Genomic DNA, 18,296 nt, shown 5'->3' on the forward strand with positions numbered 1-18,296 from the left:
TTCTGCTTACCTGGGGAGACTATTTTCCATCAGTAATTTTGAGCACTGGAAAATGATTATTTAATGTTAAGAACCACAAGAGCAACAAAGACAGCAACGCTGATGCTGGTGGCCGGCATTTGCTGAGCGCTTCTTGAATGCCTGGTACAGTGGTCGGTGCTTTATTTATATTAACTGTGGGGTAAAGTGCCCCTGTTGGTTCCATCTTAGAGCTGTGAACACTGAGACCTGAAGAGGTTAAACAACTCACCCTACATTGTGGTGCTTATAAGAGAAAATGGTGAGACTTGAACCCAGGTCAGTTCCTTGTTTATTGGACCACAAAGCCTGGGGCCCTTGTTTCCAGGCTCTTCGTGCTAGCTCTTACAATCCTCTCTCAGATGTCATGGGTCAAGCTCCCTCACTCTCTTGGCCAATTTCCCTCTGGTTTATCCATAATCCACATAAACTGTGTTTATGGTATGAAAACGGGTGGATTCTGAGGATCAAGGAAAAGATCAAGGCCACTGCCTCCTTGGTCTTGCATCCTGTGCTTTAATTAATGCAGCCTAAGACTGCACTGGTTCTGCACAGGTATAGGTTTATTTTGTACCATTCGGAGCATATTCTTAGAATTGTTTAGTGTTCTTTTCTCATGTATGCAGCTGATCTTCAAAAACTGACCTTTGTGATCTATAGCACATATTACTTAGCCTCATTAAGCCTCAGTTTTCTGGAATGTAAAATGGGGATAATAGGACAGTCCTTGTAGAGCTATGATGGGCAACAGAGGAGCCCCTACAGTCCCAACTACAGTGTCTGCTACATACTCTCTCCAATCACTATAGACCAGTATCAGCATCATTGTACTGATGGAAATTTAGAAATTGCCGTGGAGCGAAAAGTCTTTCTGCTAAACAGTTTTCTGTGCATTTCAATGTAACTAATGTTTCTTTACTTAAAAATTTTTGAATTAATATCTCAACTTATGAGAGCAGCTTTGTCAGTACATTTTAAATGATTCTTACAATGCTGATTTAGGCATTTTACATTTTGATATGCATTTTTAGCTGGTTTTCAAAGTTGCAAGACTCTAAGGGAAAAAAAGCTAATCCTTAGTTGGCAGGAAAGTCCCTCCCCAAATCCTTGGATTAAAATAGAACCTGCCGCCAGGGCTTTCCTTGTCTTCTGTGATTGTGATCTGTCTCAGGCGGGAAGGCATCCAATACCTGTGCACAGCGAGTCCATTCTTTAGAGATAGAATTTGCAACTTTAATATTTATCGATAGGCACGCTAATTCTCTTGATGATGGTAATTAATGAGGTGCTTATATCTTATTTTGCGGTAGTTTAACAAGCTTCAGGCTAGGGGGAGATCGGTGGTTGCTGTAAATGCTGAGAATCAAAGATGCTAGAGGAAAATGCAGAAAATGGAGCAGAAAAAATAAGGTTTTGGCAGATAAAACGTCTCTGATTAAAAACAATCTCAAAACAAACCTCTGTCAAGCAGAACCCTTTAAAAATCAATGACAGTTTTCTGAGAATAAAACTCACCTGTTTTCCCATTCCTTTTCCCCTAACCATGCTGTTAATTTTGACCACCCATTTGTCTTTCTACCACCTTGGCCTGGTCTATGCCAGCCGTATGAAGTGAAAAATTGATAGGAAAATGTAATTTGCTTCTTAAGTCTTCGATAGTTAACAGCTAAAACATTTTGTCATATTGGGTTTTGAATAATTGTGCCGAATCTACACTTAATTTTGCTGTAGACAGCTGGCCTTACGACCCTAGTTAACCTGTGTTTTCTTCTGTTCTTTCATCCTTTGGAAATGCGGTTCACAGAATACAAATTCGGAAAGGCATAAATTCTAACTCCTCAGAAGACAGGAATAGAAGTCAAAGTGACCTCAATAAATCAAAAGCAAGTTGAAGTTCAATAGGGACAAATGTAAGGTAGGATACTTATGTCCAATGAGTGGACTCCCACATTTCAAATTGGGCACTACTGTGGTAGGAGACAAAGGTGTCAGTCAGTGACATGAGGAAGCTACACTGGTGGCCTTGTCTAAGGACCTACTGTGTGCCAGGCATCTTGTGTAAATTTACCTACCTACAGACAGACTGTTGTGATCTGCAGGCACTCTCTAAGTACCACATAATTTTTTCTTCCATTTTATAGATGTGGAAGCCGAGGTCAAGAGAGGTTAAATAATGTGCTCAAATGTTCAGTTAGTCAATGATTTAACTGGTTTTGGACTGTGCTCTTTCCACTTGACCAAGAGCACTTCATTATAGAGCTGTTATTTAAAAAGCCAACCCAGTTCTTGGCTGTATTAACTTAGATTTCACTTGAGAACTAGATAATAACCTTTCCAGTATACTATACATTAATTAAAATTTAAAAGAAAAATGAATAGGAGAAACTGGAGCAAGTCCAAAAATATCCCACCCAGCAAGAGAAATTGAAGATTGGCCTAATAGGAAAAGGCTCAAGGTATTTGGTATTGCTTAGCTAGGAAGAGTATGGCTATGGGGTGAGGGACACACTAATGGCCTATAAACATCTAAAAGGCAATAATAAAGATTTACATTTTACATAAATATTTGCAGTTTACAAAGCACTTCCAGGTCAGTAATCTTATTGGTTTCTCACAATAGTTTATTAGTATAGGAGTCAGCACACTTTCCATAAAGTGTTAGATAGTTCAGTATGTTTGATTTGGCAGGATGCTCTCTGTCACTCAACTCTGATGGTGTAGTGTACAAAAGCAGCCATAGGCAGTTCCTAGACAAACAGACACCATGATCCAATAAAACTTTATTTACAATCTGAGACAGCAAGCTGGAGTTGGCTCATAGGCTATAATAATTTATACTTGTTATTATTGCCATGATACAGACAAAGAAATTGAGGCTCAGAAAGGTAAAGTGCTTTTTCCAGAGCAGCTCAGTGAATGGTTCTGGAACTGAAATTTCGTTTTTCTGCATCATAGTTTGGTGCTCAATGAGATAGATAGAAGGCACATCCCCAGAAAGATTTCAGGGCATTTTGTCATCCCTAGATGCCATTTCTCTGTGATGGAAATTAAATTTGGAGCATGCAAATCAAGAAGTTGGACAACCACCTGGTGTCATGAAGCAGTGCATGCGAAACACTTGAGAAGGGATATCTGGTCAGAAAACTTTTCTCTGCTAGCCTGAAAGTTTTCTTGAAATGATCACTTAAGAATCTTTTTGAGACATGTGGATTTCATTTGAATGACAGCACTCCTGGACCTAAGTAAGAGAATACAGAAGGCTCACAAATTCATTTGTCCGGTTATCTTGTTGGAACTGAATTTTAGCTAGCAAAGAATAAGACTGAAGGATGATAAGACAGGAGTTAGTGTTTGGAGGGTTTGGGTGGGGCAGAAGGTTGTCAGCAACGTTTATTGTACAACTTGGGAATCCTATAGGAACAAATAAGGAAAGCCTAATATTATCAGCTAAATTTACTGCATTCATAAAACCATCTTCTAGCACATGTTTTACTTGCTGTGCTTGAATTATTTCTTCCAATCTTTCAAACAGTCCTGCAAGCTAGGTGCTGTTCTTGTCACATTTTCCAGGTAGGAAGACTGAGACACAAAGGCTCACAGTAAAAACAGTGGAAGTGAAATATCAAAATCATGCTTCCTCTGCTCTGCTATTGAAGGGTGCCCTTCCTGCTCGACTCTGGGGAAGGGAAGCACTATGCCACTGGGATGCCCAGGCTGATCTGTGTATGCCATGCTATGGCCTGCAGCTGGTGACCTCCCAGTGCTTTTTGTCTCTAATGGAGATGGAAATTCAGGGAAGCTGTGGAGAAAACTGAGGGCAGGCTCTCTGGAACTGAAGGCATCATTCCTGGGGTGGGTCTGTGACATGAACTCTAGCTGGAGAATGTTTACTCTTGTTTGTTAAAAGAACCCTTAAGTGGATACTTGCAGTGAGCTTGGTTAAACCTACCCTGCTTGGGGTTAAACACTCATAAATCAAAATAGCTCAAGTGACCCTAGTAAATGCCAGGTGCCCAGAAATGGCTAGAATAATTCAATCTGCTCTGTAAGTGTCAAGTAGCTAAGACTTTTTTAAAAAACCATTCTTAGTCTCTCTCTCTCTCTCTCTCTCTCTCTGTGTGTGTGTGCATGTGTGTGTGTGCACGCGCACACGCAAACTTTTAGAAATACACTCTCAATGAGAATGTTTTCCTAGTATCTCCCTTGGGAAAATAAAAGGAAATGCTACTTTTGTTTCCTGTTTAAATTATAGTTTTATTCCAAACCACTATTCTAACACACACTTAGAGATTTATGCATTTAAAAACAAACAACAAATGTGAAACTTTTGCTGCTCAATTAGTCTTAACAATATTAGTTTTAGGTTATCATAATTAGAATTTCTTCCCAAATGTACACCCCTCTCGTAGAATTCAATAATTTTTAAAACCTGTTGAACAGGAAAGAAAGAGATTGGAGTAATGAGGAAATGGATCATTATAAGGAAGAGAATGTGAATTATAGAGCTTGTGGGAGAAGAAAGAGATGTAGATGGGAAAGAAAGGATATGAAGCCAGAAGTGTGTGCAGACGGAAGCAGGGGCAGTCAGGAGAGCTGGATTTGGAGGCAGAAGATCTGGTCTAGTCCCTGGCTTTGTCCTCCCTGCATAACCCTTGACTTCTCACTAGACCTTCATCAGATTCCTTTCACATTATGTAGGAATAATCATATAAACCTTTTTAAAAAGTGCATACACTACATGAAGTGGGTAAAGGTGCTTGGCTTAGACAATAAATGTGTGTGGACTCCAAGTGTCTTGAAGTGAACAGCAGAACAGAACCAAGGAACCAGACTCAGGGCTATAAGTGGGAAGGGGAAGGAAGAAGCTCAGAGTGTAAATACCTGTGGGTGCTATGTGGGTGCTCCTGGCCAGCAGTCCTCATCTCCAGGTGCTGAAGGCAGTACCCTCTTGCTGTCCACAACACATGACATAGCATCCTTCCTGCAACATGTCCTAATGCCACCAGGCCACTAACTTTCACCAGAACCTTATAAGCCAAGAATAGGAACAAGGATGTGTGTGAAGTCTTAGAGATGGATACTTAGAGGGATGATCTGGGTTCTTCAGGGGCTACCACACTGCTTGAAGCACAGGTTCTCCCCAGTGGTACTCAATTCAGGTTCTGGGGTACCCTGAAAAAACCCTCATGGAAAAGCACACCATATTCTCTCAAATATACAATTTTCCTCCCCAAAGCTAGGGATTTTTATAAGCTAAATTTACATTTAATTCTTCTCTTCCAGTGTCTCTTCTTTTTAATTCACCATCTGACAGAGAACAGTTAGTATATAACCCAAAGCATATGTGGGAGGCTTGTTCCTCTCTGCCTAAATATGAGTTTAATAAAAAGTAGCAGTTAAACATATGTTAAAAATGAAGCAGTACAGTTGGGGGCAAAGACTAAAAGGCAACACAACTGTTTATTAGTTGTGTTTTTCATTTTCATGTTCAGAGAATTTTAAGACCTGGACCCAATTTTTTTTAAGGTACAGCGAAATCTGTGCAGTTATATATCCTGTTATGGTCTTTATTTTCTACAGATAAACACTGGATTGGCAATGTTGAAGTCCATGCCCAAAACTATGAGCATCAATTAGCAAATTAATGAATTAAGATCCTTACTGGTATCAATTGTCCAGGTTAATAATGTCAGGGCTAACATCATGCTACCTCAGGAGAGAGCTTTAGCATTACTTGTAGAAGTCAGCTCAAGACAGTGTTAAGTGGTTTTGGCACCTGGATCATGGTTCAGGATCTGTGAGTTCTCCACATAGTCAGGACCAATCAGATGCTTTCATTTCTCATTGCTATTATAGCTTTATTAAGACTGTCCCTCCAACTTAAAATCAATGATAGTCTGGCACCTACTGGTGTGAATAAACAGTCCCTTTATTTGCCAATTGTTCTTGCTGCATCATAAGGATGAATCAAGGTGGAGACATCTTTCATCTTGGTGTAGCTATTTAAGAACAGGACTGTGGTCAGATGCAGGGGTACAACCTATAATCCCAGAGGCTTGGGAGGGAGGCTGATGCAGGCGGATCAGGAGTTTAAAGTCAACCTCAGCAACTTAGTGAGGCCCTAAGCAATTCAGTGAGACCCTGTTTCTAAATAAAATACAAAAAAAAAAAAAAAAGGGCTGGGGATGTGATTCAGTGGTTAAATGCCCCTGGGTTCAATCCCCGGTACCAAATAAATAAATAAATAAATAATTACAGGACTGTGCCCAGAATTGTGGCTTGTGCTAGTCAGACTGGCATTATGACCAAATCTTGGAGGCAGGCTAACTTTATAAAGAACAGATCCTGCCATTTTGGAGGTTTAGGGGCATGGTGCTTGGAATCTGCTCTGGTATGGTGATGGCTCACAGAGTCTCCAGGTGGCCTACAGCAACATATGACAAAGAGACAGAGTGTGTATGTCAGTGTCTATGTGTCTGACCTCTGCCCTTCTTAGAAAGCCACCAGAATTCAATCATGGGTGAGCCACCCTAAGGACTTATCTAAGCGATTTAATCACTTCCCAAAGTCCTCACCTTCAAACACCACATTTGATTAAGTTTTCAACTCTTACTACCATTAACATATAACTTTAGTATTAAAGTCCTGTGTGAGTTTGGGTACAGGGATGGGGACACCAAGGGACAATCATAGCATGATTGTTCCTTTTATTGTAGTGAAACTAAGAGAGCAAACCCTAACTTCTATTGAAATACATATTCTTCACTCTGTGTTAATGACATCAGTGATTACTTTCCTTACCCATTCTTCCCAATGGGCAAGAGAGAAGCTTTAGGACAGAGAATGGGCTGGAAAACACTGAGTTATGGTCTTCTTCCAAAGCTTTAAATACTTAAAGGAACAGGTCAATAACAGCATATCACATTCTCAGTGTAGGTTTAATTTGCGTTTCTCTGATTGCTAGATGTATTGAACTTTTTTTCATATATTTGTTGATCACTCATATTTCTTCTGAGAAGTGTCTGTTCAATCCCTTTGCCCATTTATTGATTGGGTTAATTTACAATAGCTAAACTATGGAGCCAACCTACATGCCCTTCAACAGATGAACGGATAAAGAAAATGTGGTAAATATTCACAATGGATTACTCCTCAGCCATTAAGAAGAATGACTTTATGACATTTGCAAGTAAACTGGAGACTGTCATGATAAGTGAAATAAACCAGTCCCAAAATAGGCAAAGGTCAATTGTTTTCCCTGATATGTGGAAAATAACCCACATAAGGAGGGAGAGGGGAAAATAGATATTTAATAGATTAGACAAAGGGGAATGAAGGGAAGGGAGGGGGAATAGGAAAAGGAAGGACAATAATTGTCCTATGAACATACATGAATACACCACAGTGAATCCCACTATCATGTACATCCATAATAATGGGGTCCTAATTAGAATTAGATATATTCCATGCTTATATAATTAAGTCAAAATGAATTCTACTGCATGTATAACTAGAATGAACCAATAAAATATTTAAACAACAATAACAACAACAAATTACCTGACTGTAGGTGTAAGTCATGGATTAGGGGCAAGAAATGGTTCTCCTTCTGTGAGTCAGACCCTTTCCACCTAATAGGAATCAATCTAGTAGCAGGTGATGCCCTGTTTCTCAGAGTTGGGCTTGCTTACTGCTGCTCCGTGCTCCGAGCACCCAGTTTCCAAGAAAGCCAGCTGATATCTGCCCAGTGGGTGCAGGAAGACTGTAGTCAGATCTTTTGAGAGGACTAAAGCAAATATTTTCTTTTGCCCTCTTAAGTTCAATGTCATTGTCTTGGGTTTCATGGAGAAAAATAGCCATGGGATGCAGTAGACATTAAATTGCACTTCTTTTTGTTACCTTATCATCTCATTAAAATTCTACTTTTATCATGGTAGAGCACTTGACTTGCACATGTGAGGCACTGGGTTCCATCCTTAGCACCACATTAAATAAATAAATAAATAAAACAAAGGTATTGTGTCCACGTTCAACTTTTTTTAAAAAACACCTTTTTTTAAAACACCTTAAACACCTTGCATATGTTTCTCTACAATTTGATATTTAAGGTTTATTATAAGCTTAAATAGTTTAATAGTAAAGCATATCATTCCTGGCATATTATAGATATTTTAATTTAAAAATAAAGATCTTCTATCACTTTTGAGATATATCCAGTGACATCTAAGTAATATCTGGAGCGAATATTTGCCATCTTTTATTTTATTTTTTTTAAATGTATAAGCCAGCTTTTCAATACTAAAAAACTCACATATTTTTTTCTGAACTTGTGTTTCTGTTGTTTCCCTGTGAAATTTTATATTAATGTTATATATTTTTATGCTCAAAGGCTTTTATTTATCATTCTATCATAATCCTTTGCAATAAAACTGTGTATAAAAATTTCAATTTTAAAAGTCCTGTGACCATGACCTCTGGGTAGTAAAAATGGATTGATGTATCATAGTAATGATTTTTAGTGCAAAGTTGATCAGAACAATACAAATATATTAAATATTTAAACATAATTGTTAAATATGAAAATGAAAACTTCTTGGGGCTGGAGTCGTGGCTCAGTGGTAGAGCGCTTGCCTTGCACATGTGAGGCACTGGGTTCCATCCTCAGCACCACATTAAATGAATAAATAAGTAAAACAAAGGTATTGTGTCCATGTTCAACTAAAATTTTTTTTTTTTTTAAAAAAAGGTGAAAACTTCTTGGCATTGCATTGTTTAATGAGATGGTTTCCCTTGCACCCAAGAAGTTAACTTTCCCATGGATTAATATTACTTATTGCCAAGGATTCAAGCAATTCCATCCTCAGTTTTGGTTTACATCATGTAAATGGTGAGCATTGTCTACCTCTTCGGAGACAGAAACAGTTTTGTTTAGAACACTGTAATTTTTGTCTTTGGAATTATGAATAACATACCCCAAACAACAAAACACTAGCAGCAATATTTAGTGATCTCTCAGGTGGAAACATTGTCAGGTCCTCTCCTGATTTTATGGAAAGCAAAGAACTGCAGGACACCTGGATTCCCAAAGTACGTGGTGATCGTTCTTTGGAGGCATCTGCTTTCTCAATGTGGATCAAAAAAAAGCGTATCTCAAAGTCTACAAAATACGAAGAGACTAAATATTATGTGTATTCTTCTACTTAGTGAGATGCTGCTTAACCTGCAGCTACTTAGAGTGTTGGTAATTTAGAAATATTGGTAATTCCAGTATCCCTTTGCTTGCCACACAAAATTTTTTATGTAATTATGGTAAAAATGCTTTTATCATGTCATTTAAATACATATTCATCAAATCTTAGATTCGCAGATTTAGCTCATTTAGGGCATAGAAAATATAACCTAATTGTCTTCATTATTTAATCAGCCAGCCAAGTCAAATTTATTTTGTGCCAGAAAAAATTCTGATTCCATTTTCTGTGAATGCATCTTTCAATATGATAATATGCATTCCTGTGACAACCATATCACTTTTGAATTTGAAATTTAACTTCTAATTTGATTACGATGTAGCAACATGAGGGTAAGTATACAAAATATATTTGGGGGAATAGAGAGACTGTTCAATAAATTTTTGTTAAGCAAGTAGTTGAAACTTACTTTTAACCCATATATCAAATTGGCCTTTTCTGGGGGCACTGCAGTGACATTGATAGCTCTGGGACTTGCCAGGGGTATGAATTCTGTCCTTCTGCTACAAAGTAGAAAGATAGTTGTAAGATAAATGCTTAAAACACAGTTAGCATTGAGTGGATAGATGGTTGCATAACGGCGATATACTGGCATGACACCTTGACTTAGGGAAGTTGAAATTCTGGAAATTAATTCCATTAAAATTATGTGTGTTCATGTTCTTCAAGGAAAGATGTTTGTTGACAGTTTTTCATTGAAAACCACCGTAACAAAGAAAGAAATAATCCCCCCAAACTAAGGACTGGACCTCAAAGAGGACTCTATTTGGGATTAGGAGAATTAGTCAGTTGTGGCCAGTGGCCATTGATAAGTCCTTCAGGCTGAATGTATTTCTCTTTCCCTTTGTGTTAGTGGTCTTTTGGAAGACAATGAAAACCATATATAATGCAAAGTCTAGAGAACCCCACTCCTGACACTCAAGCATTCCAGAACACTGGCAAGAAAAGCCGAAATAGCATCTACTGAGTACATATTCTGTGGAGGTGGTTTTCCATGTCTTTGTCACGTTTCTTTTTCCCCGTACTATACAGAGTCTAGTAACCTTCCTCAGGGCACATAGTCAGCAAGCAGCTATAACTGGTTCCAGAGTCCATCCAGGAGAAATTGCCCATTAGCTGCTTTCTCCTTCTTCTTGACACTTCATGATTCCCCATGACTTAGGAGACAATCAGAGTCAAAATAGCATCTCCAGAGAAACTCATTGCTTTTTTTTTTTTTTTTTTGAAATTGCAAAACAATTACATGGTCATGGAAATCATGAAAGATAAAAAAAAATCACAGAGCAACAAATATCATCTCTAAGCTGGCCACTGAGAGATGACTTTGAACATTTTGGAGGATCTGTATTCATCTGGAATGACATATGTACATGGGTACACATATGTACATAATGGGTACACATCTCTGCTCATAGCAGAGAGGGTAACTGGTTTAGACTAATACATACCTGGGTTTAAATCTCCATTTTCTTGTTTTCCAGTTTCTTTATATGTGAAAAGACCATAATAATAGTACATACTTCATGGGATTGTTATGAGTGTTAGATGATGTGAGCACACTTAGATAAATGCTTAAAACACAGTTAGCATTGAGTGGATAGATGGTTGCATAATGGCTAGAGATAGATAGATAGATAGATAGATAGATAGATAGATAGATAGAGATATACAAATATGTCTTAGATCTTATTTTATTTTTTTGGTTAATAACATTTCCTAAACATGCACCAACTTCATTAATTATGTACTGCTGTAAGCATAGCTAATAATCCATTGTCTTAATGTAATATAATTAACTTACCCAATTGTCCCATTATTGGACAACAATTTGCAATTTCTAAACAATGATGTGAGGAATATCCCACTGCATATGCCTCATACAGTAAAATACCCAAGTGGAATCACTGCACTAGACTGTACACATTCAAGGCATCTTCAACATGTTGCCTACTTTAATTCCAGAAAGACTCAAACAATTTACATTCCAACTATGAAAAAAGACATGGAAGTGCCCGTTTGCATAAGCCCTCATCAACATTGGTATGTCTTTCTTTTTCATCTTTGCTAATTGGATAAGTTCGTAAAACTGCAACACATTTTAGTTTACATTTCTTTGATTACAAGTGAGGTTTGACATCCTTTCTAATTTCTTTAGATTAAAAAAAATCTAGCAGTGAGAATGCATGCAGGTGTTTGTTCTACTCACGTTACTTAGTCATTTATTTTCAATCCCACGTCTGTATCCACTTCTTTTCTGTAGGAGGCATAAAATTAAAGTTCAGTTTTCTTAGAATGAGTATGTATGCATAAGAGGTTTAATCAATAACTGACAGAGGAAATGGGGGTTCAGAGTGCTCTCCCAGGTCTCTGTGGATTCCTACTCTTTGAATCTGGCTGTTGCTTCTCTGACAGGTATACTTCTTAGCTCCAGGGACCTGGACCAGACAGCTCTCAGCCCTCCCTTTGCCCAATGTGCCTTGGGACTCTGGACATCGCAGAAATACATATGGCCTAGAGAATGTAAAAGGTCACAGGATTATTTTTAGATGGGAAAAATAAGACTCCATTTTAAGCTTAAGGAATTCTATAAGAGTTGGTCCTTCTTGCTGTGTTATTTGTATTCCAGGTTTCATTTTTCTCTTCTCTCTGGTAAATTATACTTTTCTACAACAAGAAGTAAGTTCTGTCAATAAAGAAAGCAAATGCATAAGAAGGAATTTAAATAATAGAAGAAAATGTCCCAGACCTAGAAAATCTTCTTGTTCACAAATTGACAGAGTGAGAAGGATTTTTCTCACTTTGCAAAGACTTGAAACCTCATCTTGTCTGAAGTCCCTTCACTCTGGCATCTGAAATGTGTGACACAAGCTCCCCGCTGTTTGTCTTCATCCTCGGACTTTTATTTTTTGACCATGAGAATAGATTTCTCACTGAGAGAGCGACGGAGACGGAGTGAGGCAGGGCAGCAGCAGTGTCGCAGGCCTACGCCTTCCCCCTGCCAGCCCCCCGGGTCCCATATCCCTCCCTCCAGGAAAAGCACAGGGCCTCTTTGGCTTTGGCCTCAGCTGGAGTGAAGCAGAATTATTAGCTGCGCCTTTTTGCAGATTTCAGCCATTTCTTTCTTCTTCTAGAAGTAGTGTGGCATAAAGATAATTTTTTTTTTCTCAAAGTGGTTTCTGCTCTCCTACATCGCCCCCCTCAGCCCACACACACATGCCTGGCCTTGTTTTGCATTCTGTAGTTGAACTAAACTTTAAAACTTGCTTGTTTAAATAAATACTCACAGGCCTCACACGGACACAAGTCCACATGGTCAGTAGGACCGCAATAAGCATTTGAAGGCACCAAAGATAAATCTAGTTTGTCTTTGAATTTCAAAAGTTTGCATCTCCCAGCTGGAATCCTCGAGTGGGCCTGCATTCATATATATTCAATACAAGCATCAACGGGATCCTAATTAATGAGTTTGTTCATTCTTCTTGCCAGCTGGGGACAAAAAGCATTGTTTGGTCTCTAGCCATTATGTGTGTGAATTTGGAATCCCCAGGTTTCAAATCACTAGATCAGCAGATTATTTAGGCTCTTCTGTCCCTTAAGATTTCTAAAAGTTGTAGACATTTTCTTATAATGACTAATGATTAGGGGCAACTTTTTTTTTTTCCTTTTTCAGGCTACATATTACACAGCCTATCTTAATGGATGCAGATTGATAGATTGTTAGATGCTGTCCTTGTATTTTCAAGTGACTTATGGAAAGTCAGTTTTGTGACATTGGTAAGCTCAAGTTATTTATATTCCCTGGCTGGGTGCATGTAATAACTCCTCTCCAAATTGGAGCATCAGCTCCATGGATGAAAGGATCCCTTTGCACAATTTATACCCTAAAGTGGCATCATTCATGAGAATGATTTGCTTGCAGAGATTAGTTCTCTGACTGGCTGATGCTTTGGATAAACTAAGAAGAGGGCTGGCTATTTCCTCACTTAGAGGTAGGCAGCATTCACAAACTCCAAAGTATTTTTTCAATGTGCTACAAGCCCTTTAATCTCTGTATGGCATTGTTTTAGCACTGAGTAAGTCTTCTCAAAGCCCAAGATTAAATTAGGAGAAATCCCCCTGCTGCTTCTATTGAATTGAGTTAATATAATGAGTTTATTGTTAAATTAAACAAAATGAAACTTGCCATGTGGAAGAAATATGGCTGATATCACAGTGGGATTTTTTTTTCCTTCCTACCTTCCTTCCGTGCTGTTTGGAGGTGGTTTATTGAATCCACAGCTACAACTTCAGCACACTGACTCCAAGTCCCTGGGGAGATGAAAGCTGACAGTTAAGGCTGGCATGTGAAGCAGAAAGGAACTTAAGCCTCTCGGGTGGTAAGAGGCAGTGAGCCCTCCTGTGACCAGCTCTTGCTTCGTAGATGCAGGTGCTACTGCAATGAGGACAGGGTCTATTTCCTTTCCACTGCTCTTATTAAGAAACAGAGGGGGTGGCCTGGGTGTGTGACTCGGTAGCAGAGCTCTTACCTAGCAGGTGAGGCCCTGAGTTCAATCCCCAGAACCAAACAAGCAAACAAACACAAGAAAGGATGCAGCCACCCAAGTCACCTGGAGACCTCAGAGAAAGGTGCTAAGGTGGCTGCCAGCTGCCCTCCTGTCCAGCAGTGCCTGAGCAGGCTACGTTTGCTTGATGTTTGCCATCTTCACCACTACCCCACGCTCTGTCCTCTTGCCCATGTGACTGATTCAGCCCAGATTTTTGCAGAATCTTTCTTGTCATTGTCTCACTGGTTTAAAGGTCACTGCCTCAGAGAGCTCTTTTCCTCTGCCACATAGAAGTAGCTTCTCCATCACTCCCTGTCGTATTCCCTGAGTTTATTTTTGTCATATTTCATACTACCAAGTGCTGCTTCATCATCGGCGTGGGTATTTACGGCTGCTCACTCCTCTTTCTAGAAAATAAACTCTTGTCAGAGCCGATCTCATTCTGGCTTCTCCCCCCGACCCCCATCCCACAATATCCAGAGAGCAAGAATTGAGAAGATGTCTGTGAAGGTGCGACTCCTCTGCCTTCCTGTGGGGACCTGGGCAGGCTTCTTGACTTCTCTGGATGTTAGACTGTTTGCTGATGACAGTGGAAATAGTCAATACCTTCTCAGGGTGGCACTGTGAGAGTTAAACCTTCTGTAAGTAAACTAGTCCACCACAAGGCTGGTTTCCTTCTTTGGACTCTGACATTTCTGCCTCAAATGCTTTGTCTACCTCTTGGAAGTCATGCCTTGAACAGCCAGGAAGAATATTGTTATGGGGTTGATGGTTCCAAATGGGAAGCCGTGCTCCAAGTTGAGTTATTAATGACTTTTCTATAGCACACTCTTTCCCTCCCACAGGGTTTTATAATTCGTTTTTAAAGGCATCATTTCCTCCAGCAGACCATGGATTGGTGTTACCTTTAGTTCAGCAGTGGTCAGAGGGATGGGATTTCGGCTGCTGATAAGGCACACCAGTGGTGAAGTGTCCAAGGATCCTTGAGAAAGCACTGGGTGAAGAGCTGGGGTTGTAGTCGGTGATAGAGCACTTGCATAGCATGCGTGAGGCCCTGGGTTTGATCCTCAGGACCACATAAAGATAAATAAATAAAGATATTAGGTCCATCTACAACTAAAAAAAAATTTCTGTAAAAAAAACCACTGGGTTAGATCTTTGTAAGAAAAATTAGGGAACACCTCCTTTAATACCTTCATTAGCTTTCTCAGTTGAGAAAGATTTTTTTTTAAATTTTACTTCAGTTTTTGATTAAAAGATCATCTTGAACTCAAACTGTTTGCTGCAACCTTTGAACTTGCAGATAAGGAAACTGAGGACAAACGATGATAAGATACTTATTACATTTCTTGCTCCATGGAGGCTTCGTTATCTGGTTGATTGCTTCTTACCTGGCTGGACTCCCTCCCAAACAGCCCACCTGCATTTCTTCTGCTTTGGTATAATATTTCAAAGCCTCTTATACAAGTCAGCCACGATAGTAATTGAGTTGCTCTTTTTCTTTTCTTATGAACTCAAAACCACCCTAATTCCTCTAATCTTTCCCAGTTAGGTCTGTCTTCCATGTAGTTAGTGGCTTCTGTTCCTCCTTACCTCATCAGCACTGTCTGTGCTCTCCCGAAGGGCAATGCTGGCCCTTACCTCTGCCTGTAGTCGCAAGCATTCTCAGACAAAGGACTCCTTGCCTTAGAGCTGTGATCCTGGGTGCTCTCACTTCAAATTTCTCTCACCAGAGCAGTTCATTATCAGTGTTGATTGTGGAATGTCCACTTTGGATCTGATATTGCTTAAACTGCTGCCTCTCATCTTTTACATTAGTCAGCTGGTTAGCAGGACAATCTGTTCCCAGGCTTTAAACTGTGTATATTTAGTGTCTTAAAACATCCAGTTGATCCTAGGGAAACCTGTATAAGCAGCAGGTTAAGCGAATAAAATGTGATTTAGTATAGTAACCATTTATTATCATAAACATTTTTTTTAAATTCTTATCATCATCACCAAGAACCATCAAATATATTTTCCAGAAAGATGTTTAGCTAACAATTTTTTGAAGAAAACTAAATGCTATAATTTTATATCTGTTCAGTGATTTGAACTGTGAAATGTTACCACTGAAAAAGGTTTGCCTTTCTAACTGTTGATCTGCTGTAAACGTAGTACCTTGGTGTACAGGAAGTCTTAGAGTCTTGAAGAAGTTCTGTTTGGATGCCTTTTCTTGGAGGGAAACAACATATTGAGTTTTTGTCTGTGATTCAGCTGCTTTCATTTTCTTTTAGCAAAGTCTGCTTAGAATTTGCCCCCAGAATCTGATCCTCTTCTAAATGGCCATGAGCCAGTTTTCATGGCCTTCAATTCAGAAAGGGCAGGGACTGTTTTGAACTCAACAGAAAAACATGAGAACCCAGCAGCAAAACCCTTCCCTTCCCTTCTTATCCACACGCATGGCCAGATGAGCCCCCAGTACACAGAGATAGGTATACAGGAAGTCTAGGTAAGACTGTGGCTAGGGTGGAGGTGGCTAGAATTAAATGTGTGTGTGTGTGTGGGGGGGGCGTGACATGTCCCCAGCCTGCCTTGTACTAAAGGGCATGTCACATACAACATACCTGCAACCTTGGATTATATGAGCCTTTCCTCTTGTAAAATGGGGATGTAAGTTATTTTGGAGGGGGGCGGTCTCAAAGGTAAGATAAGCAACATCATGAATACAAGCTACCAAGTATCACAGGTCAGGTCTAGGTAGGGCAAAAGTCCTTCAAGAGTCTCGGCTGTCCCTCGTAGAATGGGCCTTGATCATAGTGAGCTCCCCTTCCTTTAGAACCTCATCTTTAAATGTACTCTGGGAAACCTCACATGGCAGTGTTTTAGGGCCCTGCATGCAATGAGATGAATCTCTCCATCAAACAGTGAGGTTTTTAATTGCTCAGCAACCAGTTCCTCAATTTTAATTATTTTCAATGCCAGGGGTCAATAGAACATTTAACTTCAAAAGGAATTCTACTGCGATTTTTTAAAGCTACTTGATAACCACCTCACTTGATGATTTTTAAACTCTCTTCTAACTCTGGAATGCTGTGACTATAGCAAACAACAGATTTAAGGTCCCCCAAATTTCCAAAGAACCTCCTGATTTTACTGTCCATGCCCTTTCCCAAAAAGGTTGGCCTTCTTGTAGATGGGGGCTGGTGGTCTGGCCATCCTTTTTCTGAGTTGTACTTCATAGTTCCTTGTCAGTTTGTTTTTGCTTTGCAAGATGAGTATTGCCATGCTTACCTCTAGGATGTCCCTTCTGGTGTGTTAGAAGGGTCTGCAGAGATGCAGAAGGGGAGACCCAGGCCATATTCAAGAGAGATACAGAGGCGTTGGCCAGACTATCACAGCAGCAGCAGCCTTCCAAAGAGGCTGGCACCATGTGCATGCTGATAGGAGTCTGGGTTAAAAGGAACAGACAAAGCAAACCAAAGTCACATGGGATTTCCAGACTTTCCTTTGGGCTTCTGAAGCCATACCTAAGCCATCCCCCTTTGGTCTCATTAACTCTGCTTCTGAGCACCACATCACCCATCTTCAGTGTGGCTGGTGGGATCCAAACAGCATCATAGCACCTCTCCATGAACAGTATGGTAAAGACATAAACCAGAGTCTTATCTTGGATTAGTCACAGTAAGTGATTTCCTCGAGATTGAGAAGGATGACTTGCCCAATCACTGAAGCCAAGCTGAAGGAAACATGAAGATCCAAATAGGAGAAAATGTAGGTTTGGGGTGACAGAAATGCCTGTGTGAATCTCCTGCTCTGATGATGGGAAGATGGGACAGCAGGAAACAGGATTTTTTTTTAAAGCCATTAACTATTATGCAGAATTTATCCATGAGTACTTTCTAAGGAGATAAATACGAGTGCTTGAGTGTAACACTAGAGTTCTTAATTTTTCAAAGAACACACTTTGAGAAGCAATGATTGTCAGAGGAAAACATTTTTCTGGAAATGTTTTTAATTTTATTTAATAAAAATATTACTTTCTAGAAAGTTGATGATAGTTGTAAATACCATATTTGCTTTAAAATATTAGCAGAGGATGCCATTTAAAAGAAGAAAAACTGGAAGGTGAACAAATTCCAGCACCAGAAGACTCATATCTAGAAGGAAAAAAAAGCAAACCTGGGTGCTGTGGATGAACTACTTTTCTTTTCAAAGCCTCAGTTTTTATATTGATTTAGTAAGGGGATTAGACCATATAATCCAATGCCTTTTCACCTTCAATTTTATATTATTCTCTTTCTGATCCAAGCAAGTGTTCTCATTTCACTGCAAATCAGTATAGTTCAGGCAAACCAGACAGCTAACCAGTACTCCCCATGTCAAGGCTTTTTAGAGCAACTAACTCAAGTGCCCAACATATTTGACTTTCAGATTCTCTCTCTCTCTCTCTCTCTCTCTCTCTCTCTCTCTCTCTCTCTCTCTCTCTCACACACACACACACACA

This window comes from Marmota marmota, unplaced genomic scaffold (assembly GCF_001458135.2).
Source record: "Marmota marmota marmota unplaced genomic scaffold, marMar, whole genome shotgun sequence".
In the NCBI taxonomy this organism is placed as follows: Eukaryota; Metazoa; Chordata; class Mammalia; order Rodentia; family Sciuridae; genus Marmota; species Marmota marmota.